We start from the raw sequence: 27417 nt of genomic DNA, 5'->3' as shown, positions 1-27417 counted from the left end.
TTCATTGCTATCGAAGAGTTCACTGAGAAGCTGTTGCTGGGCAGTTGTAAGCCACATCATGGCTATCTCCTCAAGGTATGCTATCTGTGCTGAAGTATCTCCAGAGATTAGGGAGGTGTAGAGATGTGTGTAAAAGTTAAGTAGGTCACTGTCAATCGCTCCTCCAAATGTAATTCAGAGATGTAGTAATAGCCCTTAGGGGGGCCATAGAGGTCTGGCTAGTGTGCATCCAGGATGCTCCCCTCACCAAATTTACAGACCCTGGCATATTTTCCAAGGAATAGCACCTTACCTTCAGCCAGGTCACAATATTCTGCCAGCAACAGGGCACTGGGGGTCGCCATGTCACAGTGCATCCGTGGCATCCAGTTTGGCCAAGTCCCTCTCCATGCGCGTCAGGCCCCCTCGCATATTGCGCAGCACCCCTGAGTGTTTTAAAATGCAAATGCCCCTAATCTATGTCTTAAAGGTCTCCCATAAGGTGGCCTGTGTATCCATCGAGCCCACATTGAGCTGTCTTGGAAATAGCCCTTTCTGTGGAGTTGTCCCCAAACTTTTAGCTTTCTTCTTCTATTTTATGACCCCCTTTTTGTTGACTTTAGGACTCTGGGCACTTTACCACTGCTAATCAGTGCTAAAGTGCATGTGCTCCCTCCCTAAAACTTGGTACACCTATTTGGCTTATATAATTTACCTGTAAGTCCCTTGTAAAGTGATATACCATACACCCAGGGCCTGTAAATTAAATGCTAATAGTGGGCCTGCAGCGTTCATTGCTCCACCCACAGAAGTAGCATTTCAAACTTGTCTCAGGCCTGCCTCTGTGGTGCCTGCATGCGTAGTTTACTGCCACATTGACTTGGCAAGTCAAGCTACTTTTCAAGGCCTAAACTCCCTTTTTTTACTACACCTAAGTCAACCAAAAGCTAGGCTCTAGATAGCCCAATGGGCAGGGTGCTGTGTAAGTAAAAGGTAGAACAAATATATTTCTGTGTTACATGTCCTAGTAGTGACAAACTTCATATTTTGCTTTTCACTACTGTGAGTGTCACTCCTGTTATTGGTTTGCAGTGCAAATTCCCTTACATATGTAAGTGGTATTTTTTGATCTTTAAGGAGTAGCTTGGACATGTTTGGTATGTTTTGCATAGTAGTGTGAAATCCTGCTGACTGGTGTAGGTGGATTTAGATATTCCACTTTCAGAAAGGTGGCATTTCTCTGTGCTTATAAGTGTAGTGCTTTGCAGCCTGACTCCAACCCACCTCTGGGGCAGGGTGACAGCTCCACTTTGTGCATACTCTCTAGACAGCCATCTACCAAGGAGGGATAGGTGTGACAGGATTTCATCTGCATTGTTCTACGTGCTGACGTTATTCCTAGGCTTGGAGAAGCAGAGGGTGTTCACACTTTGCACTTGAATAGGCTGTGTCCTGCCCTCACACAAAGGGCATGTTTACCCCCTACTGATGTCCGGAACTGGTGTAGAGGAGAAGGGAAATTCTTTGAACTGGTCAGATCCAGCTGGAACTTTCTCCCCCCTTCTTAAAGCTGGGCACCTGGAGTATAAGTACAAAGGCTCTTGCCTCATGATTTGTAGAGCACTTTTGGGACCAGGACACCCTGTCAGGAAAGAGGGACTGACACTTGCACTGCTTTGCTGTGTTGTCCTACTGCTACTGTGTGCTGAGCCATAGGAGAAACTGACACTTTGCTGCTGCTCTGTTGTGTAGGCCTGCTGCCAGGTGACGCCTGCCTCTGACTGCATTGGCACTCCAAGGACTGCCAGCAGAAACCACCATTTCAGCTCCTTGCTTGTGTGTGCTGGCCTGCCTAACCCTGTTGTGCCACCCCAAGTTGGCTCACAAGGAGTCCAGAGCAGGTAGAGCACTGATCCCCACTCCTTGGTATGTAACCCAGCATGTGGTGAGCACTATTTATGGTGCCTTGGTAACTCAGCATGGTGAGCGCTTTATGTCCTGCAACCTCAGCCCATGTGGAGCACCGTTCATGAGAAGTGCAGAGGGAGCACTTTTGCCCCAGTTACCAGGACTGCGTATTGAGAGCCTTCCCTGTGAGGGGTGCCGCCTTCCCAAGCGATGCATTGCCAAGGAGACAGACGCACTGTTATATGGAGTGACTGTGCCATTAGGAAGATCCTCGTCACAAGGTGCCCTCAGAATCCTGTCTCGGAGGACAGACCAGCCCGACCTTTACCTCAGGCACTTTCTGTGGGGGGGAGCCCCGTGGACTACAGGACCATCTCTACCTCAGGTCACTACAGTAATGTACGGAAGGCATGTGAGGCCACCCTGACCTCTAGCGAGCTGCCGGAGTGAGGCGCGCCCATCATAAAGGGACCCTGGGGGCCCCTCATGTTCTGTGCCACACCTACTCTGTAGGTAGGTGTCCCACTTCCATAGTCCCAACCAAGAAGCCAGGTGGGGCACGGAGCAGCTATAGCTGCATTCAAATATTCCTACTGTAGCGGACCATGTGTGGTTTCCTCCCTACAGTTACAGTGTGTACCCCTGACAAAGCCTGCATTGCCGCCCTGAGTTGCCTGTGGGGATCACAGCAGACCAGAGCCATTTTTCCTGCACACAGGGTAGCTCTCCATCACCAGTTCATAACGCAGGGTACCCCCTTTCACCTCCCCCTACCATCATCCACATTGTCTGTGTGCTCTCCCCCATCCTGGGCCTACCTCTGGGTGACTGAATCCACCATCATCTTTGGGGAAGGAGTCTGGATGGTGGTCCCCAAGTGCGGCAAGAGGTTGCCGCTAGGAACATGCACAATCTCACAAAAAGGAGGATTACCATAATGCAGGTAATAGCTGCGCAGGGAGCCAGGTATCCTATGTGAAGGACTACAATGCCATAGAAAGTTTAGCAGGGTTACAGGTACGCTGAACCCTGTGCGTTGTGAGAATGTAGTGTGATCCATGTGCTTCTCTGCAAATATGTTTTGGTCCCTTGCAAGATATTACTTTCTTGTTTCATATCTGTAAAGGGACATTTCTGTACTAGTTACTGTAGCGTCCATTGGAATATGTAGATGATGTATGTAACTCTCTATTCACTACCTGATGCTACTATGATTTACGTATTTTTGTCCCTCTAAAGGCCAGGACAATGCAAATTACTTCAGTCTTTGCATATTGTGCTTAGTTTTTATGGCCTCTGGTGTTTTTAGACTTGTATTATACATAATAGAACTTATATTTTTATATAACCCAGTTATATGGAGTGGAGTCTCTTTTCTGGTGTATTTATTGTGTCACTGGTGTGAGTGTGTTGTGCAAACACTTTACACATGACCTCTGGAGATAAGCCAGATTGCTCTGTGCCAAGCTACTGGGGGTGGGCACAGGTTATCTTTGGTGTATACTTGCCCTGACGAGAGTGGTGGGTTCTGCCTGGCTTTGGTTTTGGTGCATACGTAAGCCAACCAGAAACCCCATTTATAACAAGCTGGAAGTATTCCATCACTAGCATGTGCAGTTCGAAGCAGAAATGTGCATCTTGTAGCATCATGTTAGGAAAGCACCATTGCTTCTCCAGCCCGCCGCTAAAAGGGGGGCTCATTGTAATACAGACTGGGGAGTAGTCCGAGGGTGTGCGGGCTAACTGTTTGACTGTGTCCAGCCATAGACCTAGCGTCATAGAGATAAACCAATAGTCAGTGCAAGACCAAGTGTTGTGGGGGGCAGAGTAGAGCGTCTATGCTGTTGTTGGGGTACTTTGCAGACACCAGGCATCTCAAAGCGCATAAGTGTTGCAAATGTTGTGCAAAACATGAAGCAATTGTAGTTCACCAGCCTGTGAGACTGTCATGGTGTCAACAGGGGCATCCACTAGTAGATTAAAGTCACCCCCCATGATCATGTGGTCGAAGTCCATGCACCCAATCTGAGTATGCAGTGTCTGAAGGAACTCAGGGAAGTCAACATTGGGGGCATAGATGTTAGCGAGCAGCACTAAATGCCTGTCCAGTGTCCATGTCACTAGTGCGTACCTTTCTTCCTCATCCAAAATGGAAGCAGTGGGGCTGGATTGTAGATTCTTGTGGATGAGAGTGCAGACCCCTCATGAATATGTGCTGTAGCAGGAGTTGTAGCTGTGTGGACTCCATGTTGATGCAAATGTGTATGACTTGCCGTTTGGGAGATGTGTCTCTTGCAGAAAGGCAGTTTGTGTACCTTGGTGTGATAAATACTGCAAAACCTGTATGCCCTTTCCTGGGTTGTTTAGGTATCTCAGGACATTGTGATGGCAGCATTAAGATGTGAAAGAGAATCTATGTGGTGGTGTGTATGCACGTTGGGATTAACAATTGCCAGTGGCAGAGAAACAACAAATATTAACTCAAACAATGGATCCTACCCCGCCTCCACCCACACCAGGCAGAAACTAGCACAGTGAGTCCCTATGAAAACATTCCCATGATCCGACGTACAATCGCCATAATAGTGTACACGACTAGGGAGTGACAACGCTGTGGTGGTCGACCACATTCAGTGAGCGGATCTTGAAGAGCAGTGGGAGGAATGTGTTATTGTCCAGCAGGCATGAGGAGGACCTTGGGGTAGCTGCTATGAATTGCAGCATGGGGGCAAGGGAAACAGAGTGCACAGCACCATTGCAGGGACACACACCAGAGTCATCCATTGGGGCCCACTGGATTATCCTGTGGGGATAGATCCACACTGGTTTTCAAGTGTATTTCCAGGGGGATCCTGTGTGTGCTGCTTGCAGAATTCTTGGGTTGCCATTGGGGTATCACAGAAGAAAGTCTTCCTGTCTACATCCACTCTGAGACGGGATGGGTAGGGCATGCCGTAGCGTAGTCCCAGCTTTCGGAGAGTTAATTTGACATCTGTGAACTGGTAGCAGGCCTCTTGGACCACCATAGTGAAATCTGAGAATAAGGAGATTTGGAAGCCCTTCCATTGTAGGGGACCATTTTCATGGACCAAACTGAGGGCCACATCGTGTTCCTGGAAATTAGGCAGTATGAAACTTATTGGTCTCGAGGGGTTGCCAGGTGCAGGGCCTGGACCCAGAGAGAGATGAGCCCAATCCACCATGTTGATACACGTAAAGTTCGACCTACTCACCATTGGGTCAACAAGCGTTCGACAAACAGATCCAGGCTTCTGGTGTTGGTGGACTCAGATAGCCCCAGAATGCGTAGGTTGTTGCGTCAACCTCACACTTCGAGGTCTTAATTCGTAATGGCCATTGATTTCAGCAGGAGATCCAGACTCTCCAGCCGCTTCTTTGTGGCTCCATATTCAAAGCCCTAAATTCATTACTCCCCTACTTCCAATCTCAAGTTGTGCTGGTCCAGCCATTCGCCTATATTATCGAGGTTCCCAGCAAGGGCATCAAATTTGTTATCAATGGCTCAAAAGCCCGTCCTTAGTTCTGCCACTATGGCATCAGTGCCAGTCAATTGTTCAGGCTCCAATTCCTTGCAGCTCCCTGTTCATCATGGGTGCAGATTCCACAGCATCAATCTGCTTGGGTTTGTTGACATTCAGTCTCCGCTGTTTAAGATCCCCACACACCATGACTGGGGATAGATGAAGGGAAGTGGCTTTTATCCTGTGACTGCTAGGTGGGTAGCCCATTTGACTAAGCTGCATGTGTGGTATGCACTTCAGGGGCTGAGGGTGTGGTGTGGAGACCTCAATACCAGCCTGACAGAGTAGGTGATATAGGTGTTCCCCTTGAGTCGTGTGACAGCGAGGATGCAGGAGAGCTCTAGTGTCAGTCCCGGACAAGTCCTTGGTGTTGTGAGAGGGGCACAGGGCCACAGAAGTCAACCAGGGGCCAGGACAGCCAGAATAGCTTGGTGTTTGTGTCACCTATGGGGCGCAAGTCGAGGCCTATACGCAAGTAGTCACAATGGGCAGGTGGTGCAGGCATGGGGGGTAGTTCACAATGGTTCCAGAGCCAGCAGTAGTCCAGGAGGTGGTAGCGTGCAACAATAAGCGCCTACAAATCTCACCAGAGGGGGCAGGTATGCTGTAGTCTCCCCAGCAGTGCAGCTCCCGCCAGAGCCTGTCAGTTAAGGAGATGGTATGCGAGCAGCTGAGGAACCCATTGCCAAGGCAGGCCTTGTTCTCAGTTGGGAGGAGTGAGCTGGGGTCAGGCCGTTAGCCTCGGTGAGGGGAAAGAATGAGCTCTTGCCAACCCGTCCAAGGTTCTATCTGGGAGTCACAGGTAAGTAGGCAAGTGTTACGTGGCCGCAGGGCCCAGCTGGACATTTACACGTGTCCACAACCGCTTGCTTAGTGGTGTAGCACCCCCTGCAGGCACCAGTTCAGAGTCTGTGAGATTGCCTGGGGAATGGGGAGTCAGACGCCCCCAGTCAGGGGAGGTTAGCCGGGATCAGGTCCTTGAAAGAGGCTGCCAGGTGGATGGACAGCTCAGTCCCGCCGCTCTTTATACGACTGCCACCGCAGACCTAGGGAGTCGCGGCCAGGCAGTAATGGATCCCAGCCAGGACCGGGCAAAGGCAGGTGCAGTGGCCCTGGAGGTGCTAGGGCAGAGGTGCTAGATATCAACCGCTGTCAATAAAGGTATTTAGCGGGGAAAATTCAGTATCTGCGACAGAGAGGTATAGGATTTTAGTTCCTCTGCATCCCATCTAAAGGAAAAGCAAAGGCTCAGGGAGAAAACTAAAAAATGCAATTGCAAGAGAAACAGGCATTGGCAAAGTCAATAGGTTTCATCTATGCAAATTCTGTTGGCTTGTTACACAGTTGAGCTGCTGTGCAACATGGCTTAAAGTAAAAAAAAGAAGCACTATGAAGCAGACAATGCTGGCTGCGTCATAACATTTTTTTTTTTACTTCAAGCTATGATACACAGCAGTGCTACTGCTGTTCAGCATGTAAAAAAAACACTGACAAAACCAATAGGTTTTGCGTAGGTGAAACCTATTGGCTTTGCCAATGCTTGTTTCAGAGAAGGAGGGGACCCCATTAGTTTCCTGCTGGGAACAGGCAAATGCTCGCTCCCTTCTAATGGAGAGATAGACGGGCTTAGCATTGAGAATAGCCGATGACCGAGGAGCGTTCTTTCCTGAAGGAGATCTGTGAATATAGTTCATTGATTTGAAGTTTCTGCTGTAGAGAAAAGGGAGTAACCCGTCGGTTACATGTTTTCATTGGAGGGAGATAGATCACTGGGTTAATGCAACTAGTGTGGCGATTTGTGTGTAAACTGTGAGCCACACGGTCAAATCTAAGCAAGGTAGCTCAGCAAACTAATATCCTTAAGGCGGAGATCTGCTTTTGTGAAGCAGGTCACATAGCTTTGAGTCCTGGAGCACCCAGCGTAGCTTTTTATCCCCATGAAGTCCATTAAAAAGCACATTAGGGTGTTTAGGTATTTATAACGGTCCAAATAACAGAATAATACCTTAAAGGCAGAAAGGAGGTTACTAAAAAGAGAAAGAAAGAAAAAAGTACAGGAGGGAGGAAGGCCAAATGAGAAATATTGTTGGTTCACAAATAAAAATGTGTACAAAAGTTGTGCAAAGGTTGTATCTTTCCCCAACAGGGGTCAAACATTTTAACCAGTACTGAAACGTTTGACCTCCTCTGCCCGAGTCCCCAGCTCCCAGACAGAAACAGAACCTGTACAATGCTATAAGTTTATTGGCATAACAAGTCAGGTCATGAATACACACACAGAGACTAAACTATATTTGAATAATGAACTGGCTCTCCAAATTCCAGGTTGTTGTTTCCTAGCCAGGGCACTGGTAGGGGGCGTGGGGGGTGAAAGGTAGTCACAATTCTGGAGCGGTGCTTACCTTAGGGCCAGAGTACTGCTAACAGCGTGGCCGTGAAAAGAGAATGCTTGGCAGCGGGAGGGGGGATGTGGTTTAACGTTAGAGTCCGCTCCTTTCACATATGGATGGGGAATGCAGGGATCAGCCTTCCAGGAGAAGTAGTGCAGGCGTGAGCAGCAAATAAGTAAAAAGGGACAGGTGAATAACAGAACAGACTGCTGGTGTTTTCACGTCCTCCTTAGAAACAGCACTCTGAAATTCGGTTAGGTGAAGTAGGCACAAGATAAAACAATAAATAAATAAATCGGCTGTGTGGTTCAACTCACGGAAACAAGATGTGCTCCTCTGTTCTTACTTTTTAAGCATGTACCTCCTGCAAGGATGGGCAACTGTATCCCCTTTTCTACCCAAGTAGCAAAGAGTAGGCACAGGTACATTGGGGACTGAAAAATAGTAGTTAAATTATGAAATCTGTGAGAGTGTTTGGGACGAATACCTTCAAGTACACACCTTCAATCACCAAAGAATCTGGATGCTCTAAAGAGTCCAGACCATGAGCACAGCTGCCCACAAGTCATGGAGGCACCAAACATGCTTCATCTCAAAGGAAAAAGTAGATCCATGAAAGAAAACAATGCGGATGAACAGTTCAAAGGAAGGAGTACTTGGTCCAGGCAGGATAAACACACAGAAGAAACCCGAACGCAACAGGAAATAGCATACTACAACCAACAGAAAGCAAGGAGAACAGAGTGGCAAGCAGACAAAAAAATGGAAATTAAGGGCGGGCTATAAGCACCTCTTAAGAATTCTTTTTTAATTACAAGAGATTTCCCAGTGCAAGCTCTGTGCAGGCGAAACCTAATAAAAAGTACAAGATAATTAATGATATAGTATATTTACTACAGTAACTATTTCAAAAAATAGGAAGAAAATATTGCATTGCTAGATGCTCCATGTGACCAACAGAAACACTGAAGTTGTAGTAGGTGCTGTTTTTTCTCATGGTCTCATGACAGATATGTACCCTATATTTTATTTTTAAAAAACAATGATGCCGTAATTTGGCCAACCACTAACATCAACAAGAGGAGAAAGCAAAGAAGAATTACTAAAAAGGGGGTGCGCATGGTCCAATTCAACCTGGTGCGTGAGGCCATAGATGACAAGACCATCGAGCCAGCTGCTGCACAACAACCCCCAGGGATAAGCAAAACCTCAACTCTTTTTATAGAATGCAAGACCCTTCATCCTCTACATCCTCTACTTTGTCAATGATATCTGGGTTCTGAGTGCCTTTGCTGAACCGTTACTTGCAACCAATGATGGCAGTCCAAAGATTCTCGAAGAAGGCTGGGAACTTGAAGCCTTTCTTGTGACAGCCTAGAGAAAGAACTTAATTTTGAGTTCCTTATATTGGACTTTATAGAGATTTTCTAAAGTATTTCTGTGAGTCTTCCATTTCCTAGATCTCACTTGTTAGACATTTTGGCCCTCATTATGACATTGGCGGTAAGTCCCACTTACCGCCATGCCGACTGCTGCCAACATACCGCCGCGGATATCCGCTAACCATATTATGACACACACACCCCAATCCGTCACTATTCAGACACACACACAAATCCGCCACACCAAAAGTCAGTGATAAAGTGGCGGTAGCAAAACCCACACCGTTACGCCAACAGAACAATGCCCACAACATTATGACTCCACGAATCACCACGGCAGACATTCAATGGCGGTATAACATTGGCGGTACATACCACTGCATGTAAAATACACACACACATACAAAACAGCACCACATTGGACAATTCAAACTACACACACTCACACTACCCTCAAACCTTTACGACTACAAACTATTGCTGAAAGACTGACATCACGACTACTGACAAGACCAGATCCACACACCACCATCACTTATACATCACCCACGCACCTTACAACACACACCCCAACACATCACCTTACACAACCTCACACACACCACACACACTACACTCATGGCACCACAACGACACCCCAGATTCTCTGTGGGTCATGGTGGAGGAAATCATCTGGGTAGAACCAGAGCTATTTGGATCACAGGTGCAGCAGATATCCATTGCTAGAAAATGGAGCTATGGCAGAGAATCTTGGAAAGGGTCAATGCCGTGGGACAGAACCCCAGAATACGGGATGATATCAGGAAGAGGCGGAACGACCTACGGGGGAGGGTACGTTCCATTGCAGCAAGACACCAACTCGCTGTACAGAGGACTGGTGGTGGACCCCCACCTCTTCCCCCACAACTAACAACATGGAGGAGCAAGTCTTGGCAATCATGCATCCTGAGGGCCTGGCAGGAGTATCAGGAGGACTGGACTCTGGTAAGTCAACTCTCCACTTCTATCACCCCCCCTACCTGCATGCCATCACATACCCCGACCCTCACCCTCACTCCCATCACTCCACCACTTCCCACACACCCCACATCACATCTCAATCATCCCAAAGCCAAGCCCTGCATGTTCTACAAATGCATGGACACCCCTCACAGCCCTGCATGGACACCCATCACTAAAGCATGCACACTAGAGACAATCAGCTAGTCCACCAAATAACAACTCACACAAGGCAAAGCTGCCAGGGCAATAACAACCATAGAGGGCAACCCACACATGCATAAGATGTCACATACAGAAACAATAACACTGCATTTACATCCCCACAGGTATCCCAGCCAATGTCACCTGAGAAGAGGTGCCAGCAACATCCAGTCCCCCCACAGAAGAGGCCCACAGTGATGACTGCAGCTCTGCTCGCCTGTATCTGGATGACCAACCTGGCCCATCAGGGACCTCCGGACAGACGGTTACCCAGCCACAGTCTCACACCACCACAGAGCCTCCCGCCTCAGGAAACACCACCACAGCACCCACCCAGCAGGCCCATACCTCTGTCTCCAGGACACGTCAATCAGCAGTGTGTCCACCACTACAGGGACCCCAGGGCACCCCACAAACCCAGGACAATCAGAGACCTGGGATCAGTGACAGTGGGCACAAGGTTCAGGGGACAGAGGCACAGGACAACAGAGAAGCTGGGAAGGCTGCTGTGCGACAGGGGGTGGACAGGCCCAGGGAACCGACCCTCCAGGAGGCACTCACCACGATCCTGGGACCCTACCAACATTCCAAGGTTACGCTTGGCCAGATTCTGGACAAGATGCAGGAGAACATGTGGCTGCAGGAGGGACAGTTCCTGGGGATCAGGGAGGTCTTGAAGTCCATTAAAACCACCCTGGTCTCCATTGCAGGGGTACTGACAGACATGGCCAACAGTATGAGGGAGGCAGTGGCACACCACCTGGCCTCTGACACTAGTCTGACTCCTGAACAGCCCTCCACCTCCGCTGCTGCTAGTGGAAAGGAGGCCCCGCCACAGGACCAACAGGCCACCAGCACCCCACCCCCTGCAAAAGGTCAATCACCCCACAAACATTCCCTGCGATCCAGGCAGAAGCCAGAGACTATTGCCAAGACCCCTACCAGGAAATAAGACTCTCATGATTGTCACCCTTGTGTCCCACTCTTTCACCCTGTCCATCTTGAACTGCCATTGCTCCCCTTTCTATGCCCCCTTGGGCACTGCACCTGTGATACAAATAGACTGGACTCTACCCTGGACTTTCCTCCATCATCAACCCAGCCCATTGCACTACCCCCTCTTCTTCAGAGCACTGTAATAAACACACTTTGAAAAAAGTATGGTGTATGTCAAATGATTTCAAAATGTATTCGTTTAACAAGGTTCAAAGATTGCAATTCAATTGTACAGAAATGTTTACATAGGAAAGACCTGTAGTTGGCTGCACTGAACACACCAGGAGCAATAGTGGGGCACCAACACCTGCAAACAGAGATGCCAAAGGGTACAGTGAGTGGGCATAGAAGTAGGAATTCACAGCCTGCCAGTGACAATGTTACACATCAAACTGTGAATGAAGTCTTACCTGTGTGTCATCCTCTGCCTCCTCTTCTTCACTGTCCACAGGGTCCACTGGTGCCGCACGGCAAGGCAAGGTTGTGCAACATACAGCATGCCACCATGATCTGGTAGACCTTCTTGGGTGAGTAGCACAGGGATCCACCTATTAGATGGAAGCACCGAATCCTGGCCTTCAGGAGGTTGAATGTCCTTTCTATTATCCTTCTTGTTCACCCATGTGCCTCATTGTAATGTTCCTCTGCCCTTTTCCTGGGATTCCTCACAGGGGTCAGTAACCATGAGAGGTTGGGGTAACCAGAGTCACCTGCAAATATCGAGGGACAACTGTTAGCCACACACTCACCCTTAGGGCCCACAACATACCCATACACCAACAACCACTGGGTGGGAATCATGGGCTCACCTATTAGCTACACCCTGTGCCTCTGGAGTTGGGCCATCACATTTGGGATGCTGCTATTCCTCAGGATAAAGGCATCATGCAGAGACCCAGGATACTTAACATTGATGTGGGAGATGTACTGGTCCGCCAGGCACACCATCTGGACATTCATGGAGTGAAAACTCTTTTTATTTCCGAAAAGACCCATTCATTCTGCCGGGGGTGGGGCAAATGTAATATGTGTTCCATCAATTGCCCCAGTGATGTTGGGGATATGTCCCATTGCATAGAAGTCAGCTTTCACTGTGGCCAAATCCTCCACCTGGGGGACAACAATGTAGCTGCACATGTGTTTATTCAGGGCAGCCAACACTCTGGTCAGCACTATTGAGAGCATTGGCTGTGACATTCCTGCTGCCAAGCCCACTGTCACTTGGAAAGAAACAGTTGCCAGGAAATGAAGCACAGATAGCACTTGCACAAGAGGGGGGATCCCGGTAGGGTGACGGATAGCAGAAATGAGGTCAGGCTCCAGTTGGGCACACAACTCTGTGATTGTGGCCCTGTCAAGTCTATAGGTGAAGATAATGTACCTGTTCTCCATTGTTGCCAAGTCCACTAGGGTTCTGTACACGGGGGATGTCTCCATCTCCTATTCATCTGCAGTGGTTGCAATCTATGTGGCAAAAGAGTGAGCAGCTGGTCATTATCTGTAGATTGCAACCACTAGAGCTCTATGCATATTGTGTTTTTTGCTATTTTTAGGTGTGATAGGTCCAAAATGTGAATTTGTGTAATGTGACACAGTTATGATGCATGGCTTGCACCCCCCTGAAATGGTGTCCGCCTGTCCAGTATGGCGGGACAGGTGGAAGTAAGGTAATTCCGCTGACGTTGTGCACCGTTGCGGGAGGCGGTCGAGAACCTCTGTGCAACTGCTCATTGGTTGTCATTGGGCCCTATAGGGTACAGTGGCCAATGGTGATGTACGCCGGCGGTGACGCCACGGACATGACAGCCATTTTCTGTCTGTTCACGCACTTACTACCAGACCTTCAACAGGATAGGACCTACACTGCATGTGCTGCTGTGACCTGTGTTTGGAACCGACCATGGCTCCGGTGACTGGGGAAAGGGCCCCTGCCTTCACCTCGGCAGAGTTGGAGAGACTGGTGGATGGGGTTCTACCCCAGTACCGATTGCTGTACGGACCTCCAGACCAAGAGGTGAGTACACCGTGAGTACATTGAGTGCTGTGTGTAAAAGCCTCGTGTGGGGGGGTTGGTGGATGGGCCCTTGGCAGCTTGCAGCATGTCTGCTGGGCCATGTCTGTGTTAATTGGGATGGGAAGGGGCATGGTGGGCCATAAGTGTAACAGGCAGGACGGTCGGACTAATACCTTTCCCTGTGTCTATTTCCCTGCAGGTCAGCGCCCATCAAAAGAAGGGTATATGGCGTGCCATCGCCAAGGACGTGCGGACCCTGGGGGTCTACGGCAGGCACAGCACCAACTGTCGGAAACGGTGGGTGGACCTGAGATGCTGGGCATGGAAGACCATGGAGGCCCAGCTCGGGATGGCCTCCCAATGAGGAAGGGGTGCCCGTCGAACCCTGACCCCCCTGATGGCCTGCATACTGGCGGTGGTCTATCCAGAGCTGGATGGGCACTTGGGGGCATCACAGCAGCAACAAGGCGGTGAGTACAGTGCCCTTCATTACAAATTATGCCTGGTGGGGTGGTATCCAGGTGTGGGGTGGGGGTCTTGTGGGTGCCCATAGGCCAGGCCTGACATTGCAGAGTAGGTCCCGTGTTGGGCAGGTTCTAATTTGAAGGTCCTCCAAACAAGCTAGTAGGCATCCACTACCGGGCAGGGGTCTGTGGGTCTCAGGTATGCTGCAATTGGCATTAGGTGTCCCTATCCATGGGCTGGTGACTAGCATTGTGACTGGTAGTGCATTGCCCAGTGTTTAGGGCTGTTCCCTTTGTGTTGTGTACGCCAACAGTGGTGTTGGTGGCGCCATTGACCAAGTGTATCCTTTGTCTCTTTCCCCCCTTTTTTTTTTGTCACCCTGTCCTTATATGCATTAGCGTCATCTGGTGGAGGAGCAGAGGCACCGGCAACAGAGGGAGCAGCATCCCTCAGGACCAAGGAGGCCGAATCCACCGACGGTGAGGGCACCAGTGGGATGGAGGGCGAGGGGAGCACCATGGTGGAGACTGGAGGGGACAGTTCAGACACAGATACCTCCTCTGACGGAAGCTCCCTAGTGGTGGCAGACACCTCTGTGTCCACCCCAGCTACAGGTACACGCACCACCCATGTACCAGCACCGCCTTCCCAGCAACCCCTCAGCGAGTTGCCCATGCCCACTCACCCAGGGGGGTGGGCATCTCCTTCGCCCCAGGCACCTCAGGCCCTGCCCCAGTCAGCCCTGCTGCCCTGAGTGAGGAGGCTATTGACATCCTGCGCTCCATCTCTGTTTGGCAGTCAACCATTGTGAATGCCATCCAGGGGCTGGCAGCCCAAATGCAGCAGACCAATGCATTTCTGGTGGGCATTCACACTGGCTTGGCGGCCAAACAGATATCAATCCAAGTTCTTGCCTCCTCTCTGATGGCAGCCATTGTCCCTGTTTCCACCCTCCAACTTCCTCCACCCAATCCCATTCCCCTCAACCCCAACCTATCCGAAGCACACAGGCAGACGAGTATGCACACAGGAAAACACATAAGAGTGAACATGGCAAACACAAGCACCACGCTTCATCCCACAGGCACTCACACAAACACCATCCAGATGTAGACATACCAACATCCAGTGCCTCCACTGTGGCCCCCTCCTCCTCGTAGTCCACCTCCCTCCCAGTAGCTCCTCAACTCACACCTGCATGCACTACATCCTCATCCATTACCACCATCACCAGCACACCTATCAGTACACACCCCTCACTGGCAGTCACCACCCCACATCCATGCACACGTCCCCTGTGTCCTCTCCCACTGTGTCTGTGCCTCCTCCTCCCAAAGTACACAAACGCAAACACTCAGACGTCCAACAGCCATCCACCTCACAACAGCATCCAGCCCATGCACCTGCACCCAAACACAGCAGACTGACACCTCCTACCATCACTCCATCTTCCTCCACTCCCAAACCTTCTCCCTCTTCCCGCCCCAATGTCCCTAAGAAGCTTTTCCTCTCCAACATTGACCTCTTCCCTACCCCTCATCCCCATCCCTCACGTCAGGCTGGGTGGTCAAAACCCAGGCAAGCACCTCAGCCACCAAGTCCACGGGCACCGTAGTGTCCCTATCAACTCCAGGTGGGAAAGGATCCCGGCCACCAGCCAGCAAGACAGAATTGTGCCTGCCCCAAGTGCTTCAAGGAAGGGCAAGGAGCCAGCCACAGCTGCAGGAAGGAAGGGCAAGGAGCCAGCCCCAGCTTCAGGAAGGAAGGACAAGGAGCCAGCCCCAGCTGCAGGAAGGAAGGCAAGGAGCCAGCCCCAGCTGCTGCCAAAAGGGGCAAGAAGCCAGCCCAGCTGCTGCCAGGAAGGGCAAGGGGCCTGCATCAGCAGGCAATAAAGACAAGGGGCCTGGTGCTGGGACTCAGTCGGAGCCCCCACCACCAACCATGGTGGTGCAGCCATCTGAGGCTGCAGGAGATGGTCTGGAGCCTCCCCCCACCACCACCAGCAGCACCACCAACACCACCACCAGCAGCAGCCCCAGTGGGCAGCCGTCCGAGGCTGCAGGGGATAGGCTGGAGCCACCCCCCACCACCACCAGCATCACCGCCACCACCACCATCAGCAGCAGCCCCAGAGGGTGGCCGTCTGAGGCTTCAGGGGATGGGCTGGAGCCTTCCCCCACCACCAGCAGCAGCAGCCCCAGTTGGCAGCCGTCCGAAGCTGCAGGGGATGGGCTGGAGCCTCCCCCCACTACCACCAGCAGCAGCACCACCACCAGCAGCCCCAGTGGGCAGCTGTCAGAGGCTGCAGGGGATGGGCTGGAGCCTCCCCCCACCACCACCAGCAGCACTGCCACCACCACCAACAGCAGCCGCCCCAGTGGGCAGCCATCCGAGGCTGCAGGGATGGGCTGGAGCCTCCCCCCACTACTACCAGCAGCAGCACCACCACTGCCACCACTAAACAGCCGTTGCCGCCAGCAGACAGTGTGTAGTCCTGCATCCATGGGCTATTGTGCGGCATGGCCACTGCAAATCTTGAGGGTATGACACTCAGATGAGAGACTGTGACCTTGCACTCCCAAAAATCTGTATCACTGGGCACGATGCCCCCTCCAGAACCAGTGGAGAAGCCATCCACTCACCCCATCCTCCCCAGGATAAAGCTCACTGGGTACGATTACCCCTCCTGAACCAGTGGAGAAGCCATCCACTTACCTCATCCTCCCCCGGATGAAGCTCACAGGGCACAATGCCCCCTCCAGAACCAGTGGAGAAGCCATCCACTCAAGAGACTGTGGCCTTTCACTTCCCAGGACAGAGCAATGGGCATGTTGCCCCTTCCAGAGCCAGTGGAGAAGTCATCTGCTCGAGAGACTGTGGCGTTACACTCCCCAGGACAGAGCACAGGGCATGTTGCCCCCTCCAGAGTGAGTGGAGAAGTCATCTACTCAAGAGACTGTGGCCTTGCACTTCCCAGGACAGAGCACAGGGCACGTTGCCTCCTCCAGAGCCAGTGGAGGAGTCATCCACTCAAGAGACGTGGCCTTGCACTCCCCAGGACAGAGCACAGGGCATGTTGCCCCCTCCAGAGCCAGTGGAGGAGTCATCCACTCGAGAGACCGTGGCCTTGCACTCCCCAGGACAGAGCACTGGGCATGTTGCCCCCTCCAGGACTAGTGGCGTTGTACCATCTTCCGGCTGAGGTGTCCCCCCGTTCCCAGTCCCCCTGAGGTGCCTGCCTATTTTCGACCTGATGCCCCTGCAGTGTTCTCTCCGTGTTGTTGCAGGAGTGAGGTGGGGCCTTAGACTTTGTGATGTGGCCCTGTGGCCCACAAACATTGAGGACTGGGCAGTGTCCCTTGATTTGTACATATGTATATACTTTTTTATTTGGATGCATGTATTTCTACAATATTTATCTTATTACACTCACTTTAGTCTATTGGAGTTGTCCTTGCATTATTCCTGAGGGGTACGGGGTCAATATGTTATGTTGCTGCATCTGCTTGTGTGTATGGTGTTGAGGGTGGGGTGTTGTGTGTTGCGTGTGTATGTAACTCTCTTTTTCCTCCCTCCTTACCTGTGTGCTAGGCAGATGTACTCACCATGGTCGTCTTCGCCATCGTTGGTGTTCGTAGTGGAGCAGTACATAGAAGAGCATGGGGAAGACATGCAACTCGGGCTCCATGGCAGCGTGGTTCTTCCCAGAGTCTCCACAGGTGAGTCGTTTCCCTTCTGTGCAGTGTTTCCGCCAGGCTTTTGATGTTGTTGGTACCGCCCTGGAAAAGGTGGCGGATTGGCATGTCTTAATACAGTGGGCGGAACATTGTCTTCCGCCTGGCTGTAGGCGGTTACAGCCATGGTGCCTGTTGTTTCCACCCTGGTGGTCGGTGTGTTAAAGTGGCTGTCAGTCTGAGCGGTTTCTGCCGTGGTCATACTTTGGCGCTAATTACCACCGGCCTGTTGGCGGTATTAACACCACTTTATCACTGACCGCCAGGGTTGTAATGAGGGCCTTTGTATCAAATACCACAACTATGACTGCTTATCCCAAAAGACTTGAAGTGTGTGAATCCTATGATGTGTTATGGTAAAATTTGTGCTTTTTACTTATTTAGAATTTACAACCACTTATGCTGCCAGATTAGTCTTGGACAATGCTGATGGATTGTGGATAATTGGCATAGATGTAGAACCCCATCAATCAGTGGCTAGTGATGAATATGGACTATCTTGTCAAATGGGTCACTAAATTTTTTTCACAAAAAATCAGAAGTGATGACGAACAGCTAGTATTTTTTTTTAAATGGGATAGCGGGGTGGTCTGTGATTGGACCACATAGAGAGAATACAGCATCCAAAATGAGCACGTTCCATTAGAAAATACATGGGCTTGGTTGCCCCTAGCCTTAGTGAGCCCATTTACACCAAAGATTTCTATAGGATGTAGAGGTGAAGGTTAGCATTGTGCATACATCCAAGTTGCAGCAGATGGGACATGGACAGATATGAGAGGTTATTATGGGAAGTGAGCTAAACATTTTAAGAACAACCAGCTGGATAGTATTTGGCATAATGTCTAAAGTGGAAGATTTAGAATAGCAATGAGTTTTAGGCAAAATTACATTTATTGCCTATAGGAGACGTGGGCTATGCTGGAACTTAATATGGAAGGATATACACTTCACTATGCTCCAGTTAGTAAATATAAACCAGGCCACTTAGCAGGGGGTTCAGTTACTTGGATATCTTTAAGGTTGAAAAAGTCTGTGAAACGTCTTACTGTATCAGCCATGTCCACCAATGTAATACATATTTGATTGGGGTGGAGACTGTCCCATGATGGGAGTTATTGATATAGCAAATGTTTATGTCCTTCCTTGGAGGAAAGATAAAGCTAAGTCCATCTTAAGCATTATTAAAATATCAGTCTCAATGATTAGATCTGATTGAAGACAAATATTGCAACATAGAATAATAATTTGTGGCGAGTTTAATATTTCCCAGGATGATGACATGTATAAAAGTGCAATTCCAGAAGAAGACTCCTCTTGAATCTGTCATTCAGCATAGTAAAATGAATAGGATCTTGGAGGATTATTTTTTTACAATGATGTTGGTTTGCGGAGTCATATTACATTTGGTGCTCAAGGAAATATGACATAAAGATGAAGCAAAAGCTCATCCCTCATTGACTATATTCTGATAAACATTGAAGCTTGGTCAATAGCATGGAATATTAGGTAATCCCATGACTAATTGCGAACATATCCTCCTCACCAATTGAAAAAATGAAAATGTTGTACCTGTGATGAAGATAATATAAAAATTGCCCTGTTTCTGATCAGTTTAGCAGTCGAAAGGGCAGTGAAATGGAGGTTAGGAAAATGTAACCATTTGTTCTAAGTATGACCAGTTTAATCCACTCAAGTTTGATAGAATTAGTACCTGAAAGGGCTGGTGAGGGCAGGGTGATAACTGTTTATGGACAAATTACTTTTAATGCATCCTTCTTCTTGACAACCACCAAAATCACCAACCATGCTGAGGATGGCATCCTAACAGATTATTGTTGATTTGACCAAGAATACTGGAGCATGTAGAGGGAGCTGCCCCATGCTTTAGTGGGACAGTATGACTCCAGGGATTCAGAGATAGCTTTTGTAAGAATAAGACAATACTATAAAGCTTTGATATGTGGGAAAAGGCTGCAATGCTGCAGAAGATATGGGACATTTAATGCCAGCTACAGAAAAAAAATCCAGAAGATGTTGGCTCCTCATTTCCCAGGCTGCAACATATCCAGAAACAATTAAGATTCGTGTATTGAGGATTAGGAGGGGGTTTGATATTTTGCAATACTTTATGCTTCTGGTACGATGGAAGCTCAGCCTGTAGAAAACCCAAGTATGAAGCAACAGTTGTCAATATTGAATGACATCTTAGACAATGCCATTGGAGAGGTAAAAAATGCTGTTTCAAGACAGCTGTAAAATAAACCTCTATGCCCGGTCTTTGGACCTTTCGATCCTTATAAACATGCACCAGCATTATTGGGTACAGTCCTCATTAATTTTTTAATTCAGTCTTGAGAACTGGTGATATACCTAGATCACTGTGCACGATGACAATTGTTCCAATACACAAGAAGAACACACTAACTAATCCATCTAACTATCTCCCCATATCATTACTGGATGGTGCAGGCAAGATCTATAGACGAGTTCTCTGTGCCCCAAATAAGAATGGATTCAAATAGAAACATTCTTGCATACAATATGAGAACAGGCTTTCATGGAACCAATATAGAGAAAAGGCAGCAGCTATCTTGAAGCAGCTCCTAATATTGGGGGTCAGTCTTCGAGTGCTTTGTGGAACATAAATAAATCTCACATAGTACCTGCCACTATTTTTGGAGCCGAAGTGTGTGGCTATATAGACATTTCTGATTAACAGAAAATTGAGAATAGGTTTTTAGGATTCTGCTGATCCCTGGGTCCTGGTGCACCTCTGGTTGTCTCAATCATGAATTAGGGATCAAACGTTCCCACTATTGTTCCTCTTTCTCCAGTTCTATACTGGGTTTGCCTGCATAAGGACCAATATACAGATCTTTTAGAGTGCTTTAAGGGAGCTTGCTGCTCATGCTGGGACAAGTAAGATGCTTTGGTGGGATCGTGTATGGAATGTTTTAAAGTTGTTTGACCTCGAACCCATCTGAGGATCCCCCTGTTAGAGATAGTGGCAGACCTAAGAGAATCAAGGAGGCATATTGGAAGGCAAAGATATTTATACTTCCTCTAAGAGAGTTTATATAGTGCATCGATATCTTACATATAATGTTCAGGTTGGCTTTGAGCCCTATTCAAATGACATCTATTCCGAAGTGAGATCCATTTTGAACATTTAAGCCCTTTTTTATACTTTTTTTGCACCCCATTACCGTCATTTATTGACACAAATGTGGCGCAAACTTACAAGATACAATTGTATTTTGTAAGTTTGCGCTATTTTTGCGTCAAAAAATGACGGTAATGCAGCGCAAAAAAAATATAAATCAGGGCCTGAGGTTTGTTTTTTCACACTTCCATTAAAAATTATACTACCAAATGCAAAAGCTATAATGCCTGTGATGATCAATATGAATGTGCCATGGGGCCAGCGAATCACTCACGCACTTCGCATGCATTTTCTGTTACTCTGCCCTAGGATATTAATTGCCTGCATTAAACGGCTTACTCCTGTTTTTGAGGTTTATAACATATCGAATCCTACAGATGCTTAAAAAATCTGTTACACAACAGGCCAGGCCAGGATATATCAAGCAGTTGCTAAATACTGTGTTTCCGTTTGGATTGTGATTGGCAAGTTTAAGAACAAGTAAAAGTTAGAAAGGTCCCAATCCATTTGTGGTGGCGTTGTCAGAGCCCTGCTGCACACTCATTGCATGTTATTATGTGGACCCCTTGGGTGACCTGGGTTAGAGTTAGAAAGGGTAACATTTTAGTTTATTAAATCAATCACAAGAGAAGGTAGTGTACACTTCATAACTTCAACATAGATCTTACATGTGATAATGAAGAAAAGAGAGGCAAAACGAAATAAAATAATTACATAGGATCACACAATTTGGTCAAGCTGGGAAGCTGGGACTGATAGCAGATTTTCTGGTTTCATATTCTGCAATTCTATTTCATTCCAATTCAGTAATGAAGTTACTTCTTTTTTCATCCTTGACTCTCCCAGGGTAGTGATAGCAAGTAGAGAAAGCTTACCCCAAGTGTGGTAGGGGGATAGTGATTCGGATACTGCATAGCACAGTATTGTGAAATCTATTAATCTTGTAGAGACTAGGGCCCTCATTCTGACCTTGGCGGGCGGCGGAGGCCGCCCGCCAAAGTCCCGCCGTCAGGTTACCGTTCCGCGGTCGAAAGACCGCGGCGGTAATTCTGACTTTCCCGCTGGGCTGGCGGGCGGTCTCCTTCAGACCGCCAGCCAGCCCAGCGGGAAAGAGGCTTCCACGATGAAGCCGGCTCGGAATCGAGCCGGCGGAGTGGAAGCTGTGCGACGGGTGCAGTTGCACCCGTCGCGTATTTCACTGTCTGCGCAGCAGACAGTGAAATACATGTAGGGGCCCTCTTACGGGGGCCCCTGCAATGCCCATGCCAGTGGCATGGGCACTGCAGGGGCCCCCAGGGGCCCCGCGACCCCCCCTACCGCCATCCGGATCTCGGCGGTCCGACCGCCGGGATCTGGATGGCGGTAGGGGGGGTCAGAATCCCCGCGGCGGTGCAGCAAGCTGCGCCGCCGCGGAGGATTCAATGGGGCCGCGGTACACTGGCGGGACCCCGCCAGTGGTGCTGGTCCGACCGCGGCTTTACCGCCGCGGTCGGAATCCCCATTGGAGCACCGCCGGCTTGTCGGCGGTGCTCCCGCGGTCCTCCGCCCTGGCGGTCAAAGACCGCCAGGGTCAGAATGAGGGCCTAGGTGTTTATTTTAAAAGCAGTATGGAGTGAAACCTTCAAAATAACCCCATGACTCACTGACCACACCATGTGCATGCTGCACTTTCTCAACGCCCACCTTACCGCCACTCCGGCCCGGCAAACACTACTCCCACACCGCTTGCATCAATGTGGCCCTTGGGCACACGAAAGACCATAATTTGTGGCCTCTGGGAATATATTTGTGAGTACCCATCCACTAGATAATGCTATTGGTAGTTTTTTTTATAGTTGTATAACTATGATCATTGGAATGATTTCATCTTCTTAGTTCTAATTGCATGAGTTGTACATGATTTGCTATTTGATTCCTATTTAGTGAAACCGAGTGTTTGGGTTTGACTTATACCTGCCTATTGTCTTTCTTGCTCAAAATAGTACATTGATTGTATTATTATAGCAATTAACTATAATTAACTATGAATTGCATTTTGGAGTGTTATAATCAGATTTATCGTTTTTATTTTTATGCTTTTATTATATGTATTTTTAAACTTTACGCTGATAACAATTAATAAAATAATAATCTGCCTAAACTGAAGGTATTGTTCTGACACCTTCTTTAGTAATGTTTGCAGCTCGAAATTACCCAGCTCACTGAAATTAACTATAAACATTAGCGACCATTGTTTGTCAATGATAAAACACATAAACTGCTAATTTGCACACGAATGTTCTACCACAGCACGCTACATATCGTAATAATAACATTTTCAGTTTCTAATTCTGGAGGTCCAGGCAGTTTTGTGAAGTATGAACAGTCATTTTAGCTCAAACAAAACAAAACTCTACTTTGTAAGAAGATATGGAGCAGAAAGCACTCGATAATAATATAGAACATGGTGCAGACGAGTGCCCTATGTAATTTCTAGACCCCGGTGCCCCTGCTGCTTACTGTGTATTTTGATTGCAATCATGAAAGTTTAGTAAAAAAATCTGGATATGAGAGATTAGAGATCTGATGCTGCTTTAATTCAGAATCTCCTTCCTGTCCCCACTGTCTCATAAAAAAGAAAGAAATTGGACTCATTCAAAGAAGAAAGGTCAACATCTGCACCCCATGAGTTACATCCTCACATGAGTGCAGATTTAAGACTTAAGAACATTCACGAAGGTTTGCAAAGGTAAACCTGGAAAACGTTTGTGAATTAGTAAATGTGCCTGTAGGGAGGCAATCACACCTGCCCCATCGTATGCAGTACACAATTGCTCATGGGAAAAGGACACTGCATTTGTACAATGAAGTTACAAAAATCGTCCACTGGGCAAATAACTTGTCTTTGTGCAAAAATCTCTTTTCCTAAACCACTGCAAAGTTGAGGATGTTCCAGCCCCAACCTGGAAAGAGATTTACTCATGCCGCCCTTGACAGAAGTAGGGCTCTTAGGTATCAACACATTTCCTCAAAGGCGTAGAACAGGTAAAGCCGTTTGATACAAAAGGCCCGAATCGCTCGCCCCTTCCATGGAGGGAACTGGCTGAAGAAAAATGAGTGAATATCCAAAAACTTTTGAGTTTCTGGGTGTGTTCAAGCTACACTTAACTTTAGCGCCGTAGAATACTTGTCCCCTACCCATATGTCGAATTTACTTATAAGTGGAGTCACTGGAATTACGCGGGTGGTCAAATAATGAGGCATATTATGTGGTATAACGCCGCACATTTTGTGACAGCCTTACTTCCTCGTTTTGCCATTTTACTCATGGCAACTCTATCTGAATAAAGATAAATATTTGACCTCTTTAGTACTTGTTTAACAAATAAATGCAGCAGCATGCAACTGAAATATGACTGCTCAACTTTTGCGGCCCTTCCACTGCCCAAGAAGACAACTTGCCAAGTTTTTAATAACTTTTGATCCGGTTGAGCTACAAACTTTTTTTTGTGTAAAATCTGCAGGTTTTGCAGCAGATGATGGATTATGTGGTAAATGTAACAAATCTCTAATTATACAGAAAATTCTGCAGCCCAGGATCACAACGTTTTAGTGGCCCAGTTAATAAGCAACATTTACCTTTCATGTATTCTCCTTAAAAACCTCTATATGAACTTCAAGCAGATTTGCTTATTGTTGCACCTTTTAATATGAATGGATGCAGTTGTTTTAATGACCACAGCAATAAAATTAATCATCAAGAATTTGAGACACAAAATGACATTTACCAATCTGCTATGTAAAACAGCACTCATAATCATTTAGTGAAGCGTATTGACCCGAAGTATGTAGGGGCTAGGGATAAACGCACTTTGGAGTATGCAAAGTAGTACTCTCGAAGTACCCTTTATGTACTTTACAGGCCTTTTGTGAATAGGCTCCAAAACACTTAGCATGGGAATAAAAGGGGAACAGTCAAGTGATATTGATACACAACTAATAGAAATAGAAAGGACTGATCTCAATTTGCACTTTTACCAATAGTGAGTTTTACATTTTGGGTTAATTCACAAAGGCATGCAAAGGTACATTAAACATTACTCTTGTAGTACTACGTCCCATAATCACAAATGCTTGTTGAATCTACCCCATTGTGAGAAATTGGGTTATTGGTTAGAGGGGATGAAACCATACTTATGCAACAACCACAATGTATGTCAGGGTGAGCCACAGAAATTCGCGAAATTACCCCGTGCTAAACCCTCCGGTAGCTTGGCACAGAAGCAGTCAGACTTAGCTTAGAGGCAATGTGAGATATTTAATTTCAAAGTCTTAGGTAAAAGTAGAGCCAAAAAAGTGCAAATCGCCAAATGGGGTGACCTAGTTGGACTGGCCTGGGATAAAATCACAAGTTCAGGCTGTCAACGGTGGAGCGCAGGCTGTTTAAAGGACAGGGATGGCTCGCTGGGCAATGTACTTTGTTGTATTTGGACTGAGATGTGAGGTTCTGCGCCGAGTTGCATTGATTCCAATGGGCCACCTATGAGGAGCTGCGAGGTTCTGCATCAAGTTGCGTCATGCTGCTTGAGTTCTGATGAGGCTGGTGATCAGGAGCTGCAAGATGCTGGGATGTGACGTCTTACATCAAGATATGTGGAGGTGCGTTGGTTGCAATGAGGCCACCGACCTGGAACTGCGAGGTGCTGCAATGCGATGCAATTTCATATGTCCTTTTGCATTGTGTTGCGTTGCACTGTGTCAGTTCTGAGGGAACCCACAATTGGTCCAGAAGGAGTACACTCTGATGCCAGCCAAGTTCCTGGGGGGCACCTCTTGGAAATCAGGGCTCACTCCAGCAGATGCCAGCAGAAGGGCACACGCAGGTCAAGTTGAGTCTGGGCAACTGGGCAGATGCAAGATAGGCTTCTGGAGCTTAATATATCCCTGTAGCTCAAAACAAGAGGCCAGTAAGTGAGCCCTTGGAGTCACTCTGGTGGTTCTGGGTTCACTGAAGCAATCCAGTCTTTGTTCTTCAGGGAGTAGGAAGTAGGGCATCAGCCCAGTCCTTCTAGCAGCAGGGCAACAGAGAAGTCCTTCTTCCGAGTCTTGCATAGGTCCAGAGGTGATTGGAAGAGTTGGTCTGAGGGTCCAATATTAATATCTGGTGCCAGCTTTGAAGTGGGAGAAACCTCTATACTTCCCTCAACATCTGGTTTTGGAATTTGCTTCCTTCCCCTACCTTGGCTCTGAATGACTCTGAGGAGTCTAGGCTGTTAAAAGACTAGTGTGAAGTGTGTGATGAGGCAGTACCTTTAAAGTGCAAGTGTGGTAGGTCACAGCTCTGCCCTTCCCATTAGGATGGCCCACCCTGCCAACACACATTCCCCCTTTATGATGCTGTCTGTGTCTGTGAGGAATTCACAAATGGCAATTGCCAGCTACACCTAGTTATGTGACCCAGGATAAGGCTGTAATCATCAAATTGCTAGGACAAGGAAACACCAATTTTCTAAAAGTAGCATTTTGAGAATCGTGACTTAAAATCTGAATTTACTATTAAATAGGGTTCTAAAGTATCATTCATTTAACCCCCAACCTAACATCCCTACCTGCTCCCAATTGAACGTTATTACTTCTCACATGTGATAAGGTATCCAAATGTTATCCTATGGGAAAAGTAGGCCTTGCAGTAGTGAAAAATGAATTTAAGAGCTTTTCACTACTAAAACATGTAAAAATGAAAAGACTTATATGTATTAAAAAGTAGATTGAGGCCTGGCAAAAGTTTAGAACTGCACACAGGCTTCAATGGCAGGCTTGAGAAATCTTTAAAAGGGCACAATAAGAGCTGCAGGCCCATTAGTAGCATTTAGTTTAGAGGCTCTGTTTTATGGGTTATTCTTAGAGATTTTGAATCATGGCTCCCTTGACTGCAATGTGGTACTTGATGATGAACTGTCAGTTGAAACCATACTTTAAGAATATACACTGAATAAGGTTTAAGTTTCATGTATAATTTTATACCTGACATTTTTGTGGAGCAGATTGTGTTTTACCTCGGGTGATACTATTATGTCCCCCCATTTTTACATGCATAACCTTTCGTGCAAAAAGTTGTATTTGTTGTATTTCTGATTATGGTCTCATCCTTAAATATGTTAGCCAATAGAATATTATGATGTGTTTAAAATATGTAAAATCTGGTGTAGTGAATTGAAACAAACCTGTGTATTCATAGACTCTAAATTAACTGATTTTGTTTGGTTGAGTTGTTTCATCTATAGCACATCTATCTTGTGCGTATGTATGTAGTATCAGAAATAACCCATAATGTTCTTAAGAGGAATTCTGGTCTTGCATGTTTTTAAAATGTGTGTATATTATGTGTTTTGCAGCCCTGAAGAAGTCCTGTTGGACAAATGATGTTGGCTACAGCAAAATCAGTGAAGAAAAAGAAACAACTTAAATAAACAAATCATGAATAAAGAATTGCGTCAATTGTGAAAAAGACTTCGGGAGTTTGTGCATTTTTGTACATTGTCTTTACTAATTTACTAACTTGCTGTGGGTGCTGAGTCATAAATTGTTTTTAAATTGATGGAGTTTTTTCCTGGGATGAGGAATAAGATGGCTGGTCCTCTAGGCTTAAGCACTGCAAT

Source organism: Pleurodeles waltl, chromosome 8 (genome assembly GCF_031143425.1).
Source record: "Pleurodeles waltl isolate 20211129_DDA chromosome 8, aPleWal1.hap1.20221129, whole genome shotgun sequence".
NCBI lineage: Eukaryota > Metazoa > Chordata > Amphibia > Caudata > Salamandridae > Pleurodeles > Pleurodeles waltl.
Note: the sequence above shows the minus strand (reverse complement) of the source record.